This window comes from Eleutherodactylus coqui, chromosome 1, assembly GCF_035609145.1.
Source record: "Eleutherodactylus coqui strain aEleCoq1 chromosome 1, aEleCoq1.hap1, whole genome shotgun sequence".
NCBI classification, from domain to species: domain Eukaryota; kingdom Metazoa; phylum Chordata; class Amphibia; order Anura; family Eleutherodactylidae; genus Eleutherodactylus; species Eleutherodactylus coqui.
In genome coordinates this window covers 43569982-43587973 of record NC_089837.1, presented here as the reverse complement: position 1 = coordinate 43587973, position 17992 = coordinate 43569982, and the positions used below count along the sequence as shown (strand labels likewise).

The 17992-nt window shown below is 44.1% G+C and overlaps 2 pseudogenes; both read left to right on the top strand.

Moving 5' to 3' along the window:
* LOC136615389 (zinc finger protein 850-like) overlaps nucleotides 1–17992 on the top strand; it is a 304670-nt pseudogene that overhangs the window by 18279 nt on the left and 268399 nt on the right.
* Nucleotides 1–17992, top strand: part of LOC136616051 (zinc finger protein 208-like) — an 85498-nt pseudogene that overhangs the window by 7250 nt on the left and 60256 nt on the right.

Here is a 17992-nt window from a genome sequence, read left to right as displayed (position 1 = left end):
ACATAAATTTTTCACATGAATTATAATAATTTTTGCAAAAAACCTTGGGGTTAGAATACTCAGTCCACACCTAGACCAATGGGCTACGGGGTCTAGATTTAAAAATGGGGTCACTTGTGGGGGGTGTTCTATTTTGGCAGCTTGATGACTTTACAAGTGAGAAATGGGGCCTGCAATGTTGTGCCCTGAAACCTAAAGGCTTTTCCCTCCATTCCAGGCCTAGCCATGTGTCCAGTACACAGATTGGGGCTACAATGGGGATGTTTCTGCACGTGGGACTGACGGGGATCCTGTTTTAGGGTTCAAATCCTAATTTTCATGTGCACTCTAGGGGAAAAAAAAGCTCTTTAAAATGACATATTTGCAAAAATATTTTTTTCTCCTCTAAATTGCAGTAACTCCTGAAATAAAACCATGGGGTCAAAATCCTCCTGACCCCCCTCAGTGAATACATTAAGGGGTGTAGTTTTTAAAATGGGGTCATTTGTGGGGTATCTATCATTCTGACACCTATGAGCTTTTGTAATCTTGGCTTGGTGCAGGAAAACAAAGTGCTCCTCAGAATGCTAATAATTAATGTTAAATGTGTGCATCCAGAATTAGGTAAACAGGTGGAAATATATATCTTATCGAAAATTGGTACATTTTAGATATTGCATTTGAAAATATGATAATTTTTTTCCAAATTTTACCAGTTTTGGCGCTTTAAATAAATATACACTTATTCTATCGGTCTATTTTTACCACCTAAATGAAGTACAACATGTGGTGACAAAACAAGGTCAGAATCACTTGGATATGCAAAACCTTTACGGAGTTATTCTATGTTACAGTGACATGTCAGATTTTCAAAATTTAAGGCACAAACAGGCTTGGTCACCAAGGGGTTAAGCTGAACAATAAGCGAACAACCCGACAACACAATGTATGCTTGTGTAACGACGACGAACAAGAAGTGCAGGAAGTCCGCAGCGCTCACTGTGGATATACACACACAGAAAAAAATGCAAGAAAATGTGAATACACAGAGTTGGGTCCCATAAATCCCCAGCGTATCTCCACAACTGCACTCCGTGTGAGTGCGCCCCGCGGCGACGGGGAAGACAAAGTGCTCGAGCAGAAGTCTTGTGGAATAAGTTAATATGCCCTTCAGTCACCACTTCTCCTCCTCACCGCTGAGTTCCGCCCCCTTATATACTGATCACATGATGGTGACATCATCACAGGTCCTTCAGTCACCACTTCTCCGCACTGCTGAGCTCCGCCCCCTATATCCGGATCACATGACAGTGACATCTTCACAGGTCCTTTGGTTATTGCAGTGTAGCAGGTCCTGGTCCCTGCTGTAGTCTCTGTTATCAGCCAGAGGATATATATACAGTGATATCAGAGCTCTGCGTGTGACTCCGGCCGGCAGGTAAGAGACGCCGGAGGGTTTCGCACGGTTTTCTTGCATTTTTCCGTCCCCCTTCTGTTTGCCCGGCTTCACACGGATGTATTTGCGCACAATATGCAGTGAACAGAACCCGCGGCTCTCCGTGTTTTCGCTCACATGTGTGTATTTTCTGCGCACGTATCGGCCGCACAAGTAGATAGAACACGCTTTATCTTTCTGTGTATTTGCGCACCAACGGCCCCATAGAAGTCAGCGGGGAGGATGCGCAGCTGCGAGCGGAGATGCCTGATCCGCTGCAGGAGGAACCCATCCGGGGCTCATTAGATGAATCCACCATTTCCATCAGAGTGTTTGTGTCCCGGGCAGAAAAAGTGACGTGAAATACGCCGATACGTGCGCAAAAGATCCTCATAGCGCAAATATGTCCCACTGAGGCACGAGCAATTGCACATCCGCTGGTGTGAAGCCGGCCTTAGTACAGCATTGTAGTGCAGCCCCCTGTCTGATACTTAGTAGCCACCATTGTGATGTTGTGATTTTTTTACTTTCAAAAAAATCCAACGATGCATCAGCACAGAGGCTATACCATGTCTGCTTGCTGAGGGGACAGTTAAAGGGGGTTATCAAGTAAAGTATTAATGGCCTTTTTGACAGAATAGGCCATCGGTAGTAGTCAGCGGGGGTCTACTGCACAGGAGTCCTTTTGATGAGCTATTTGCACTCATTCATTGAGCTGATTACTGCAGGAAGCTGACAGCTCTGTCCCCACTGCAGTGGCCAGGCTTGGTATTACAGGCAAAGTTCCCATTCAAATAAATGGCAGCTTTGCCTGTAGGAATCGCTGAAAATATAACTTTTATTAAAAAAATGTACAAATAATAGTCATAGGCAACTGTAACACAACAAACCATGTGTCAATATCCACAATATCCAGACACGTTACAGGTAAGTGATGACCGCACCTAAGCGATCCAGGAGTGACCCGTACCAGCAGGTCTGGTGGCACAATGCGCCACTTACTAATATAATATAGTGAAAGGGATTGCAGTTGGCCAAAATATTTCCATGTAAATAGTAAGCTGTTGCCATTATTTGCCGTTTTGCTGAACAGTGCAAACACCCATGAATGAGAAAACGTCTTATCTCCCTGATCGTTTCCATGGCGAACTAAGTGATTGCTACTAGCTTCAAGCACGCAGGCTGCGTTGACCTCACGAACTTGATGTGCTCGGTGAGATGTTAGCTCGCTCTTCTCTCATGAGATGCTTGATATTCACGAACTTCATCTGCTCACTCAGGAGACATGTTGGCTCGTTTCTTTCGCATATCAGCTGCACGACATTTACAAACTTCAGCTGCTCACTGAGGTGACATGGTGGCTTGTCGCTGTGTCATGTAAGCTGCATTAGCTTCACGGCGCCGGTGAACCCTCTGTGGTGACATGTTTACACGATAGTGACAGTGTAGTACCAACACTGGGCAACAGTTGGCGATTAGATGAAGGCTGATGTTGGCGGCATTCGCACTTGAGATGACATGATATCAGGTTCAAGAGATGTGAAGATAGTAGGGGAGGACTGTGCTTCAATGTTGTTGGTCAATATTCACCGCCAGCTATGTATGTGGACATTTGTGAGGGGTCATTTATTGGAGTCTCCACACTGATGTCCAGATGTCTCACAACCAGCTACAAATTGCCAGACTGAGTACTGCTGTATCAATAGCAACTGAGGGTGCGGGGGTTTGTGGGGGATGTAGTCCACCTGTAATTCAGTGCACAGGGATGAAGGACTGTGATGACGTCAGCATCATGTGACTGATGACATGACGGTGATATCATCACAGGTTCTGTAAGCACACGGCTGCTATGTCTTATAGCGTTGAGGGTCTTCAGATTGCAGAAAGACGCTCTGCTGGTTTAGTACCTGGGATGACGTCACCATTATTGCACCTCTAGGGTGTTTTATCCATAATACATAGCTCTGCTACAGGCACGTCACAGACGCACGCACAGCTCTGCTACAGGCACGTCATAGATTCTGGCGTTTTTTTTTTTTTTTCTGACAATGTTCGTTAACCCTGCTGGTTAACCATATATGTGTCTTTGTTTTATTATTTAGATTATTTTATTATAAATATGGCAAACATTTTAACTTTCATTACCTTTTATTTTTTTAATAATTAGTAAAACTTTTTTTTCCTTTTTTTTTAGTTCCCAGAGGAGACACGAACATGTGATGCTTTGATCGCTCCTGCAGAATGATGTAATGCCATGGCATTGCCTCTCAGATCGTAGTATAATGTAATCTATCAAGACATGTCACTGGCATGGCTTGATAGGCATTCCACTATGACAGCCCTGGGCCCTTCCAGAAGGTCCGCGGCTGCCATGACACCGCACAATATCCCGAAATCTCCTCATGGGTAGCCGTATAGGACCCCGGAACATCGCCCAGGGGATTTAAATGCGGCTGTCAGTATTGACAGCGGCATTTAAAGTGTTAACAATTTCAGATGAGCTAGGTGGCTTATGAGAGCTGTTGTGGGCGGGTGCTGACTGTAAGAAACAGACAACACTTGCTATGTGTGGAGGGAAATCACCCCGCGATCTCCCTTCATACATACCCTGAATGTGCAGGACGTAACTGTATGTCCTGGAGCCGTAAGGGTCTTCAGATTTCAGAACTCAACATGGAGTTTTCTACCTGGATACCACAAACTGTGGATTTCTGCTAATTTGCATGCGTAGTTCGTATGTCAAATTAATTATTTTTTTCTGCACAGGGATTTCAAATTTGCATGTGAAAAAAATTCTGTATGATATGGATTATAGCGCAGATTCCCACTGATTATAATGGGTGCAGATTTGCAGCGGAACTTGTCCTGGAATGTCAATATCCCCAGCAAACATCTGCCGTCTGTGTGAACATACCCATATACATGTGGTGACGGCTCTGAGAACCTGCGTCTCTCAATGCTCAGTAAGTGAGGTTCTGTATATCACACATGATGATGTCCCCGTATGATTTAGGGCCTTTTCTTTCTCATAAAGGGCCGGCAGTGCTAGAACCCTCCAGTTCCTCCAGTTCTCTCATGTCCTCATCCAAAATGGTCCTCATGAATGACCCACTGAGGATGGAGAAGACCAGCAATGAGATGACCAATAGGATATTAAGCCTCACCTTAGAGATTATCTACCTGCTGACCGGAGAGGTAAACTTTTCTATACATCTTTATTGTATTATGTAACAAGTCAGACTAAGGGAAGAGAAAATCCATTCTAGGAAGTAATAGGAACAATCCAGTGTCCTGTATAACGGCTTCCAGACCTTCAAAGTGAGGGAGAACTGAACAGCAGAAAATGTGAAGATCGGCCACCAATATGGTCAGTTCTGTATGGTGGGAACCAATGAGCTAATAGTAATGTTGTAGGAGGAATGAGAATGGTAAGTAGGCTCCTTGTAATGAGGAGGGAAGGGCAGCCAGGAACCAGCAGGATCATATGGCCGGAGTTCAGCCTGTAGACTTTGATATTTGCCACTAAGTTGACATCTATATAGACATGTTAAATATTGGTGTCGGGAGGAGAACACATGGTCCATCTAGTGTCCCTTGTAGAGATCTATACAGTAGGATCACAATCTCTCGCATTCTACTGAGGGATGAATACTGGTCTCTCTCCATACATGTCTCTCTCCATACACAGGATTACACAATGGTAAAGAAGACATCGGGTGACGATGCGACTCCCAACAGCCATCTCCATGAGTCAGGAGGATGGAGCAGGAGCCAGAGCCCCATCACAGAGGCTCCTCCTCACTTACCGATACATGAGCAGAAGATACTAGAACTCACCAACAAGATCACTGAGCTGCTGACTGGAGAGGTGACACTGCTGGGAATGCTGGGAAATTATACAGTAACAGCACTAGAGGAGTCTGGGTAATGACAGTATCATTGTGTGTGTCAGGTTCCTATAAGGTGTCAGGATGTCGCTGTCTATTTCTCCATGGAGGAGTGGGAGTATTTAGAAGGACACAAGGATCTGTACAAGGATGTCATGATGGAGAACCACCAGCCTCCGATATCACAAGGTAAGAAGAGAGTTACATATGTAGTGGAGAAAACAAACAAATGTATTTGTCATATTTAGATGCACTTTTTATCAGAACAAAATGCTGTGAACGGTTTGTGTCTAAGGGGGCTTGTACATGGAACAATTATCATTAAGGTTATAGCCGGATTGTGCGAAACTGAACAATAATCATTCAGTGTAAACGCTGCCAGTGAATGAACGAGGAATGACAATTTGTTTGCTTATCATTCAGTTTCTGCAGGTATAAAAATCAAACGCTGATCGGCCCGTGTAATGGGACAATGATTCATCTATGAATGACTGCCTGTCGGCTGTGAATGGAGGCCGATCCCCAACCTGCTCCACCTCCATTGACAAAGGCGACCTACACACGGCCGTGAAACTCAGCCCAGTATCGCGCTCTTGCACATGTAATGTGCTGGCAGAGGCATTTTTATGTCCAGCAACTGTTTCCCATGGAAAACAATGGGCAATGCATTCCGAGGATAAATCGCTCGTGTATATGACTCCATTCAAAAGAACGGGCTTCATGTTCATGCCAGATGTTTGCTTCTCGCAATGCAGAAATCTTGTGGGATTTTCTCGGTCGTGTGAAAGCGGCCTAAGTAATTATCACTTCTGTGTGAAAGAACAGAAGCCATAATCTTTGGGGCGCTTAAGTGGACAAAACCACTGCCATGTCAGTGTGAGCTGTAATCCTGTATTGTGGGACGCACCCATCTATTGGCTGGCTTCTGTGGTATCGTTCACACTGCAGACAAGGTTCCCAATCTGGGCTGGGTTGAGTAGGTGACTGCATATAGGTCTGCAGTGAACAATTTAGCTCCTCCAGTTTATAGTCTGTCTTGCTGCATATAGTTAGGGTCTACGGCCACTGTGCCGACCCTACGGCCACTGTGCCTGCTCTGCACCTTTATCAGGTACTGCAGTTTGGGATCTTTTCCAGTGAAATATGCTTAACTGGACAACAAACATCCCGTGTAAAAGGACCCTAGCTGCCCCCCCCCCCATACACATAAACTTTATTTGTCCTTAAACCTGGTAATAATGGTGGGTTTGGCAGCCAGACAAGTCTCTAATATGTCCGAGGCAGCCAGACTTTCCTTTGGCAGATGATATTGGAGAAAAGAAGAATGTGTGATGTTAACTTTCATAGCCGGATCCTCCTGTTCCCCGGGAGATAAGGCGGCACCAGAGTTGTCTGGCTGCAGTTTACCTCTCTACACACCTGAATGTTTGACCCAGATGAACTTTCATTCGTGTGGGGGATCTGGTGAAAATGGGTGTCAGATAAGCAATTGTTCTTTGAACAGTTGTTGAATGTGTATGGGTACCTTAATGGTTCGAGTTTATGGTGAATATGGATAATAATGATGATTGTCCAGTTATAAACTGAAAAAAAGAAAGCATTTTGGCTTATGTTTTTCCTTATCGCACCAGCTGAGATTATCTTCCCCTGATGGGACAGGAACATACCAAGAAGTATACAGCCCCCCCCCCCCACCCACCCCTTCCCCACCTTCCTCAGAATTCTTCCTGTCCTGTCAGAGGAAGGGCAGCAGAGAGGTGCTAGGAGCAGCTGGAAGTTCCTGGCTGTGTGTGTGTGTGTGTGTGTGTTGTGTTGTGTTGTGTTGTGTGGTGTGTGTGTGTGTGTGTGTGTGTGATCGAGGGCTGGAATGTGATAGATCCCTCCCCCTTGAGAGTGTCTCCTTCGGTCAGCTGTGGGCAGTAGGGCAGCCCTCCCAGGCCGGTTACCTTCCCACCGCAGTCCCTAGGCATGTGGGGCTAAGTGTGAGTGCCTGTAACTGACCTCCGGTGCCTGCTCGCTGGGTCTGCGCTCCCCACTGCGACCTGCAGCGGTATCCTTAAAATCCAAACCTAAAAAATGTGTTTCCTGCAGGAGGGGTTTACCGCAAGAATACACTAAGACATTATGTAAAATCTGTATAGCCCAGCTAGTGAAAGAGGAGTCAGCGGGTTTTATGGAGGACATAAAAAAAGCTGGTAAGGGACGAAGTCCATTCGGCAGTAGCATCTCAGCATTCGGCTCCTCCCTCTACTCCCAGAACTCGTGGAATCAGGAGACCCCGGAGCGAAGATTTAGAATTAGGTTCAGAGGGAATCACTAGATTTTCTGAAGAAGATTTAGAGGAAACGTTCATAGATTCCTGTGATGAAGAGGAATATAGAAAATTCCTGTTTAGCCCAGAGGACATCGGAGAGTTAATCAGAGCCGTTAGTGGCACATTGGATGTAGAGGAACCCAGGCCTATCCAGGATGAGGTTTTGGGGGGTTTGGGAGAGCGACAAAGACCTACCTTCCTGGTTCATAAAAATATTCCGAAAATGATCTGGAGGGAATGGAAAAGACCTGATATGGGCGGTAGATATAGAGGCATCAAGAGGCATTATCCCTTTTCAGAGGATATCTGTTCTGATTGGGATACTATTCCAAAGGTTGAAGGCAATGTCGCAAAAGTAGCAAAACATACATCTCTTTCCTTTGAAGATGTTATGCACTTGAAAGAACATATGGATCGCAAAGCAGAGAGCCTCCTCAAAAAAAACCTGGAAGACGACCTCAGGTGTTCTTAGGCCTGGGGTGACAGCCACCTGTGTAGCAAGGACCCTGCATGTTTGGCTGGGGCAGTTAGAGGTGCATGTCCATAATAAAATACCAAGGGGACAGTTTCTCAGCTCAATGCCAATCCTTAAAATGGCGGCTGGATTTCTGGCAGATTTGGCGGCCAAAATGGTTTAATAAGCAGCTAGGTCTGTGGCCTTGTCTAATTCTGCTAGACATGTACTGTGGCTAAAAACTTGGTCAGGTGATTCAGCCTCTAAGGCCAAGTTATGCTCACTAAATTTCCATGGACAGTTTCTGTTTGGCCCTGACATTGATAGAATTTTGGAAAAAGCCTCTGACAAAAAAGGGGGTTTTCCAAAGGAGAAAACCCAGAAATTTAGATCCTTTTTTTTCGAGACCCCAGTCAGCAGGATAGTTGTAGGGGCAAGGTAAAATCAGAGCGCTGGAGCTATCTTAAAGGGCGGAAAGGGAGGTATTTACTCCTTAATCCCACCCAGCAGGAGTTTCAGGGGCATTGGCAATGATGCCATCCCAGTGGGGGGGGGGGGGAGGGGCGAGGTTGCAGGCATTCGCAGAAAGGTGGTCCATGTTAAGCAAAAATGCCTGGATTTCAGAGATCCTAAGGTTAGGATACCACTTAGAATGGTTTTCTTAGCCCTCACAAGTTTCCTGAGCCACCATAGGCCCAGCAGCCAAGATGACCATTTTACATCAAGGGGTCAAAAATGTATTGAAACTCAAAGCTATAGTGCCTGTACCACAGGGTGAGCATGGAATGGGGCACTGTTCCCATCTGTTTGTGATAAAGAAGCCAAATGGGGATTCTAGGCTTTTCGTGAATCTAAAACAATTAAACAAGTTTGTAAGGTACAGAAGGTTCAGGATGCAATCGGTAGGTTCTGCGGTCAAATTAATCAAAAAAGGTGCCTTTATGACGACTATAGGTTTAAAAGACTCCTATTTCCATGTACCCATCCATCCCGAAAGCTCAAAAGTATCTAAGGTTTGCAGTATGCATAAGAGGAAGAGAAAAACATTTCCAGTACAGATGTCTCCCCTTTGGGATCCCCTCAGTAGCATGGATCTTCACCAAGGTTATGGTGGAGATAGTGTTCATACTAAGGGAAAGATCCATTACGATAGTACCTTATTTGGCCGATATCCTGATAGTAGCAGACGACCGAAATCTACTATTGTCCCACGTCGCGGCCACTATTCAGCTACTTCAACATCTGGGGTGGCTGATAAACTGGGAAAAATTCGATATGCAACCAAGTCAACAAAAGAGGTTCCCGGGGATCTTGTTAGGTTCAGTTCTTCAAAGCTCTTTTTTTCCCCATTTCTCGGAGACAGGTTCTTTGTCTTTGAATCTCTCATTTTCTGTTGCAGGGGACCATCAGAGCAGCAATGTCTCTTCTGGGAAAACTGACTGCCTGCATCCCAGTGGTGGAATGAGCTCAGCACCATTCCAGGGTTCTTCAAAAATTTGTGCTAATAGTCTGGGGCAAAAGACAACTCTCTTTAGACAAAAAAGTTTTGTTGTCAAACATGGTAAAACAAACTCCCTTCATTGGTGGCTGTCAGAGACCAATTTAGCAAAGAGTGGTTCCCAGACCCGGTAGTACTAATTACAGTGGATGCCAGCCTGCAGGGTTGGGGCACCCAGGTAGGGGAATCCTACTTTCAGGGAAAGTAGCCTCAGGAAGTAAAAAGACTTTCATCAAATGTCAGGGAGCTTTTGGCAATATGGAAGACCCTGCAGGTATCCAGGGAACTGACTCAGGGAAGACATCTGAGGGTTCTATCAGACAATGTTACAGCCGAAGCCTGTGTTCGAAACCAGGGAAGAACCAGTCAGGTTCTATTACAAGGCATAGCTCAGAAGATCTTTCATTGGGCAGAACGTCATGTCCAGTCAATTTCAGCGACACACCTGAGAGGAATTCAGAACATGGCTGCAGACTTCCTCAGCCACCGTGGTTGGACCCAGGGCGTGGGACCTCTCTCAGGAGGTATTTCAAGATGTGTCTCTCAGGCGGGGAGTTCCCAAGATAGACTTATTCGCCACAAGGGAGGATCGAAACGTAAAAGATTTCTTCTCTCTCAACCCTCAGGACCAGCCAGCTTGCCTGGATGTGTTAGTACAGGATTGGGATCGAGGGTTAACTTATACCTTTCCACCATTCCCTCTAATTCCCAAGGTGTTACAGAAATTCAGGCACGAAAGGTGCACATTAATTTTGATAGCACCCTTTTGGCCAAAAAGAAGTTGTTTTCACCTGTTAGAGTTTGAGTATCAGCGATCCTATGCTCCTGCCTCCCCACAGGAATCTCCTAACTCAGGGCGCCGTAACATACCAAGGGGTGGAAATGCTACACCTAGCAGCTTGGTTATTGGAAGATCCCTCCTCCCAGATAAGGGATTTTCTCATAAAGCAGTGAATACGCTATTAGCCAGTAGAAAATAAACTACTAATAAGATTTATTTCAGAGTGTGGGAAAAAATGTTTTCTTGTTGCAAGGCTAGGCATTTGGAGGCTGCATCCCCTTGTATAAGTGTACATTGGATTTTTTTACAGGATGAGTTAGATTTGAGGCTTTCGTCCAGTACCCTTAGGGTTCAGGTTTCAGCGCTTAGTGTGTTTTTTGACACTAGCCTGTCAGAGGTCAGCTGGGTAGCGAGGTTCATGAGTGTGGCTGAGTGTTTAAGACCAAAAGTCCTTTGTTCGGCTCCTCCTTGGGATCTGAATATGGTTCTCTCAGTTTTAGCAGGTTCTACATTCGAACCAATAGATGCCATTTCTATTGAGTTTCTAACCTAGAAAGCCGTGTTTTTGGTAGCCATCACAACAGCTCGAAAGGATTGGTGAGTTACAGGCGTTATCAATTCGGTCACCTTTTTTTAGAGACACAGGTGAGAAAATAGTGTTCAGATTAGACCCCTCGTTCTCTCCCAAGGTGGCCTCTTTTTTTCACAGCTCCCAAGAAATTATTATTCCTTCATTCTGTAATATACCCAAGAATGATAAAAAGTAGGCGTACAACTGCCTGGATGTTAGAAGGGCAATATTGCAGTATATCTCATCTACGGGCCAGTGGAGGAACGATAAGAATTTATTTTTGCAGTTCCAGGGAGACAATAGAGGCAAAAAAGTGGCAAATTAGTTTGATAGGCAGGTGGATCCGGGCAGCCATCTCTGAGGCTTATAAAGTACTAAATAAACCAGACCCAAAAAGTCTTAAAGCTCATTCCACTGGGGCAATGTCTGTTTCTTGGGCAGAGTCCGCTGCCACTTTTGTGGCCGAAATATGCAGGGCTGCAGTGTGGAAAAGGTCACATACATTTATCAGACATTATATGTTGGATGTTCGGGCAAACGAGGACTTAGCCTTCGGGCACATAGTCTTGTCCCTAAAAATATTTTGTTAACCTGGTATTTCTCAGCTGGTGCTGTCGTGGAGACAATAGGGAAAGTTAGATTAGACTTACCGGTAATCCTTTTTTCGGGAAGTCTCCACAACAGCACCCGTATATCTCTCCCCCCCCTCCCCTTTCCCCCTCCCTATTGAATCCTTTTCCGTTTTTCTTTTTTTTTTTTCTCAAAAGGAGAACACCTTATGTTTAGGTATACAGTCCTACCTCCTGACAGGTTTTTCGTTATAAATACCGAGGAAGGGGGGGAGCTTTAAACTTCTCGGTATGCTTCCTGTCCTACCAGGGGAAGATAATCTCAGCTGGTGCTGCTGTGGAGACTTCCAGAAAAAAGGATTACCAGTAAATGTAATCTAACTTTTTTTTCCTTTCCTAATACGGAAGTATTTTTTGTGAGGCATACAAAATGTGTTCAATTTCTTGTAAGGATCGTTACAGATGTGGCAATAACAAACATACATTTTTTTAATTGAATTCTTTTTAAACAAAAAGAAACGTGTGCAAAAATAGTTTTTGGTTTTCCTTTTTTTGACAATTTTTAGCTTTATTTTATGCCCCTATAGGACTTCAACCTGCAATCATATGATTGCTCAGATAATGCACTGCAATACTTCTATACTGCAGTTTATTATCATTTATCATAGCAATCACAGACCATGGCAGACGTAGACGGTGTTCTTGGGCATCCATTGGCCCTCTGTGATAAATATCACGGGACGTAAGCGGTTAAAGTGGGAATATGGAAGGCCAGTCTGATGGACACTATCCATATGCCATTAATATACTGCATTTTGCCTCAACTTCCTTCCCGTGTAAAGAGGTTTAAAAAAATCCGTATTACTGTCACAATAATGCAATAAGTAGCACTTCTAGTCAGAACACAAGTTTTCAAGTTTTTAAAGTGTATGATAACAATACATGTGCTTCAGCTCTCATACACTCCATATCAGTTACCCCTCTAGGCACAGTCATACACCGATAGCTGTCCATGCCCTACTATGGGGTGTAGTAGGTAACCCTTTGCCAGTTCGTTAAGTAAAAGAACAAATTAAAATAGTAAATAAAGTGCTTCTTCTGCCTCCGTTGTCATCTCCATCGTGGGCACTTACCAGCAGCCCGTTACAGATGTGCAGACTTTTGTTTTTTGCATTCCTAGCATATGGTACCTTCAGGCTTGTGGGAAGGCACAGGCCTGCCGTAATCCCCAACCCAGAAGTGAAGACTCCAACTCCATGCAGAGTTGGGTCTTCTACAGAAATTAAACATAATCTGCATATCATTAAGAGTCATATTTAGAATTCTTTTTACTTTTGGGGGATATTGATATTTACAATAAAGTAAGCAGTATGTGGTAGGTTTTCTTTAAAACCTGCATGAATCGATGCCTCATAAGGCGAAGTACATACAAAGGCTGGAATCACATGAATAGTTTTTGTCTCAGTTCAGAAAACATAAAGAAGCACTTTTATTTCCAAGTTTTCCCGGATCCAATTCTTCGTGTGTCTCAACAATTGCTGCTCAAATGACATGAAAAGCCAAAGTGTGTTTCCAGCTGAATACAAAGTCTATAATTTTTATACATTTTGTTAATTGAAAAAAATAAATAAATTGTGAAATCCTTATTTTTTTTCTTTAATCCTAACAGATAATCCCCCTGAGATCTCGGAAGGAAACTTGATGTTATCGTGTAATTATAAAGTAGAAGATGAAGATATCCTGCAGCGCTCTTCAGCAGAAAACCTCATCACCCTTTATGTACAACCACAGCTTTTCAGTACAGATCTGTCATATAATCCCCCTACTCATGAGGAACCTTCTCCTGACCAATCACAGCTTTTCAGTACAGATCTGTCATATAATCCCCCTAATCATGAGGAATCTTCTCCTGACCATTTACAGATTCTTAGCTCACCTACAACTCACAAAGGGGGTAAAAAGTTTCAGTGTGGTGAATGTGGAAAACCGTTTTTAAGAAGATCAGGTCTTTTAACACACACAAGAGTGCACACAGGGGAGAAGCCATATTCTTGTTCACACTGTGGGAAATGTTTTGCATATAGATCGTACCTTTATGCACATGAGAGAATTCATACAGGAAAGTCGCTGCACTCATGTTTAGAATGTGGTAAACTTTTTACCCGAAAATCAGAACTTGTTATACATGAGAGAAGTCACACAGGAGAGAAGCCATTTGCATGTTCAGAATGTGGAAAATCTTTTATCCAAAAATCAGATCTTGTTAGACATCAGAGAATTCACACAGGAGAAAAGTCGTTTTCATGTTCAGAATGTGGGAAATGTTTTATCCTGAAATCAGATGTTGTTAGACATCAGAGAATTCATACAGGAGAGTTGCTGCACTCATGCTTAGAATGTGGTAAACATTTTACCCGGAAATCCGAACTTGTTATACATGAGAGAATTCATACAGGAGAGAAGCCATATTCCTGTTCAGAATGTGGGAAATGTTTTGTCCAAAAATCAGATCTTGTTAAACATCAGAGAATTCACACAGGAAAGTCGCTGCACTCATGCTTAGAATGTGGTAAACATTTTACCCGGAAATCAGAACTTGTTGTACATGAGAGAATTCATACAGGAGAGAGGCCTTATTCATGTTCAGAATGTGGGAAATGTTTTGTCCAAAAATCAGATCTTGTTAGGCATCTGAGAATTCACACAGGAGAGTCGCTGCACTCATGCTTAGAATGTGGTAAACATTTTACCCGGAAATCAGAACTTGTTGTACATGAGAGAATTCATACAGGAGAGAGGCCTTATTCATGTTCAGAATGTGGGAAATCTTTTATCCAAAAATCAGATCTTGTTAGACATCAGCGAATTCACACAGGAGAGAAGTCGTTTGCATGTTCAGAATGTGGGAAATGTTTTATCCTGAAATCCGATGTTGTTAGACATCAGAAAATTCACACAGGAGAGAAGTTGTTTTCATGTTCAGAATGTGGGAAATGTTTTATCCTGAAATCCGATGCTGTTAGACATCAGAAAATTCACACAGGACTTAAGTGATTTTCATGTTTAGAATGTGGGAAAAATGTTTTACTTCTCATGTCAGTTGTAGGTATCATCAAATAATTCACACGTTTTGATTTCTATACGTGGAAAACCTTTTACAAGGAAACCAGATTTCTATTTGGAATGAGAAAAATGCTGAAAAAAGATTTTTAACACATCGGGTTTTGACTTCTTTTAGATCAACGTTGCAGGATGATGCTGAACTGGGTGTCAAAGTTATTCAACTGCCATTACAAATTATAGAAAGTGTCCATATACTAACACAAGAGGGCAGGTAAAAGCAACACAACCCAGCAGTGTGCAGACAGATAGCCAGACTGCTATAAGGAGGAGCATTACACAGGTGCAGGTACTGATGAACAATCACCCACACCTTGTAAGCCTGCAGGGTGCACTACAAGTACTAGGTGGCCTGACACCCTTTGTGTGAAAGTATACTACTAAGCAGCCCCCAGTATAAGGAAGGTGTGTGGGTGGTTGTTCATCAGTACCTGCACCTGTGTAATGCTCCTCCACATAGCAGTCTGGCTGTGTGCATGCTGGGGGATGTGCTGCTTCTACCTGTCCTCTTGTATTAGTACATTGGTAAGTATATGGCCACTTTCTGTGTTTTTTTTTCTGTATATATTCCCTTTTTCTGTATTTTTTGATTCCCATTACAAGTTCGGTTTAGGCCGGGCTCACATGAGCGGGTCGGATTCTGCTTGCAGATATCTACAGTGGAAGACCTGCGAATGATCGTGGAAACTAATTGTGTATGGTCATGTATGCATGCGGTTTTCAGCATTGATGGACTGCATATCGTCCGTGCAGAAGAACAAATGCAAGCAGGAAATGACTTCAGAAAGTTGCCCAACCCCATGGAAACCCCCTTTCTATCGCCCAGGTGACATTCCCTTGTGCTGTCCCTGTGAGATGTTCTGAGAGCCTGCAGGACGGGATGCTGCTCTCTAGGCTCGAGTAGTTTTATAATAATTTTTTTGGAAGTACAGGGGTCCCTTGACATGCGAGTTTAATTTGTTCCGAGACTGAGCTCATAAGGCAAAAAACTCGTATGTCAAAGCACTTTTCCCCATTGAAATGTATTTAAACGCTATTAATGCGTTCCAATGCATTTCAATGGGGAAACTACCTGTAGGAAAAAAAAAAATCAATTGTTGACTCCAGCTGCGTTCTGCGGCGCTGCTGCAGGCTGTCGCTCCCTCCTCCACGTCAACAGAGCATTGCTTTCTGGGTGCGGAGCTTGAATGCCCCGCCTCCAGAAAGCTAATGCTCTGATTGGTTAAAGGGGTTGTCCCGCGGCAGCAAGTGGGTCTATACACTTCTGTATGGCCATAATAATGCACTTTGTAATGTACATTGTGCATTAATTATGAGCCATACAGAAGTTATAAAAAGTTTTATACTTACCTGCTCCGTTGCTGGCGTCCTCGTTCCCATGGAGCCGACTAATTTTCGCCCTCCGATGGCCAAATTAGCCGCGCTTGCGCAGTCCGGGTCTTCTGCAGTCTTCTATGGGGCCGCTCGTGTAGAATGCCGGCTCCGTGTAGCTCCGCCCCGTCACGTGCCGATTCCAGCCAATCAGGAGGCTGGAATCGGCAATGGACCGCACAGAAGCCCTGCGGTCCACGGAGACAGAGGATCCCGGCGGCCATCTTCAGCAGGTAAGTATGAAGACGCCGGACCGCCGGGATTCAGGTAAGCGCTGTGCGGGTTGTTTTTTTAACCCCTGCATCGGGGTTGTCTCGCGCCGAACGGGGGTTAAAAAAAAAAAAAAACCCGTTTCGGCGCGGGACAACCCCTTTAACTCAGCGCAGCGTCAGAAGAACCCAAAAGAACAAGCGGAGGTTGCAGACAGCATCTGGATGGTGTGCTGCTCCCCAGACCGTCCGGCAATGTCTGCCCACAAATTCCTGCTTGCTTTATACCAACTTGTGAATGAATTCGCGTCTATTCGCAATATAATTCCATATGCACTGCAGATCGAACACATCCGTAGAGATCAATGGAGCCCATACGCACGGAATCATTGGTAAAATAGAGAATGCTGCGATTTTCTTCTGGTGGCAGAATCCACAGTTCTTAACCGCAAGTGTAAGCAAACTGGCAAAAGTCAATGCCTGCGTAATACCATCTGTGCAAACGGCGATCGCGGAATCCACAATTCAAATCCGCTTATGTGAGACTGGTCTTATTTCAGCACAAAAATGCCCCTTTTAGGGCTTATTCACATGGAGAAGAAACTCGCGTGAATTCTGTGTGATGCGTATATAACGCGCACGAATATGAAAAACGTTCTTTTAAGTGGATTTAGCTTCAATCCCCAGGAGGGGATATTTCCTATAGCAACTAGGAAAAGGCCCCGGGGCTCTTCCCAGACAGAAGCAGCAGAGCCACCTGCTCGCATGTCCTCCTCCACCGACTACATCTCTACTCCCTCTCGACACTACTTCCTCTGCACCAACCTCTCTAACAACCAATCAAATCGCACAGAGCAGGTTAGGGAGACAGACACACAGTCAAGAATGGTGACACTAACACGAATACAGTACATAGACCAACATACATACAAAGACAATACAACTGGGGTAGAAACAAACCACCTAGAGGTACCCTAACTCTGGGTCACTGCAACAGCACTTGGACAAGCGCTGCAATTTTTTTCAGCCCTACAAAGTGCTAGAGCCAAATTCTACATGTCTAGAGAGCAGAAATTTTTATTTATTAAACATTCCCAGATCCTTTAACCGTTCCTCATAGGGCATGATTTGCAGACCGCTCACCATCTTAATATCTCTTCTCTGAATTTGCTCCAGTTTGTCTAAGTCTTTTTTTAAAGTGGGGTGCCCAGAACTGGACACAGTATTCCAAATGACGTCTGACTAAGGAAGAGTAGAGGGGGATCATTACCTCACATGATCTAGACTTTATGCTTCTCTTAATACATCCCAGAATTGTGTTTGCCTTTTGGCCGCTGCATCACATTGTTGACTCATGTTCAGTCTATGATCTATTAGTATACCCAAGTCTTTTTCACATGTGCTGCTTCTTATCCCATTTCCTCCCATTTTGTGTGTGCTTTTTTCATTTTTATTGCACAGATGTAGGACTCCTTGTTAAATACCATTCTGTTAGTAACCACCCAGTATTCTTTTTGACTACTATCTCGCTCTCTTCCTTAGTGTTAGCTATCGCTCCTAGCTTTGTGTCGTCAGCAAATTTGATCAGTTTCCCATCAATGCCAGCCTTCAGATCATTTATAAAATTGTTAAAAACACTGGGCCTAGGATACAGTCTTATGGTACCCCACTTGATGCATTCTTCCACTTGGATGTGCAGCCATTTATGACCACTCTTTTGTTCAAAGATCATTCCCATTATAGAAGTCAGACTCACAGGCCTGTAGTTTCCTGGATCCACCTTCTTCCCTTTTTTGAAGATGGG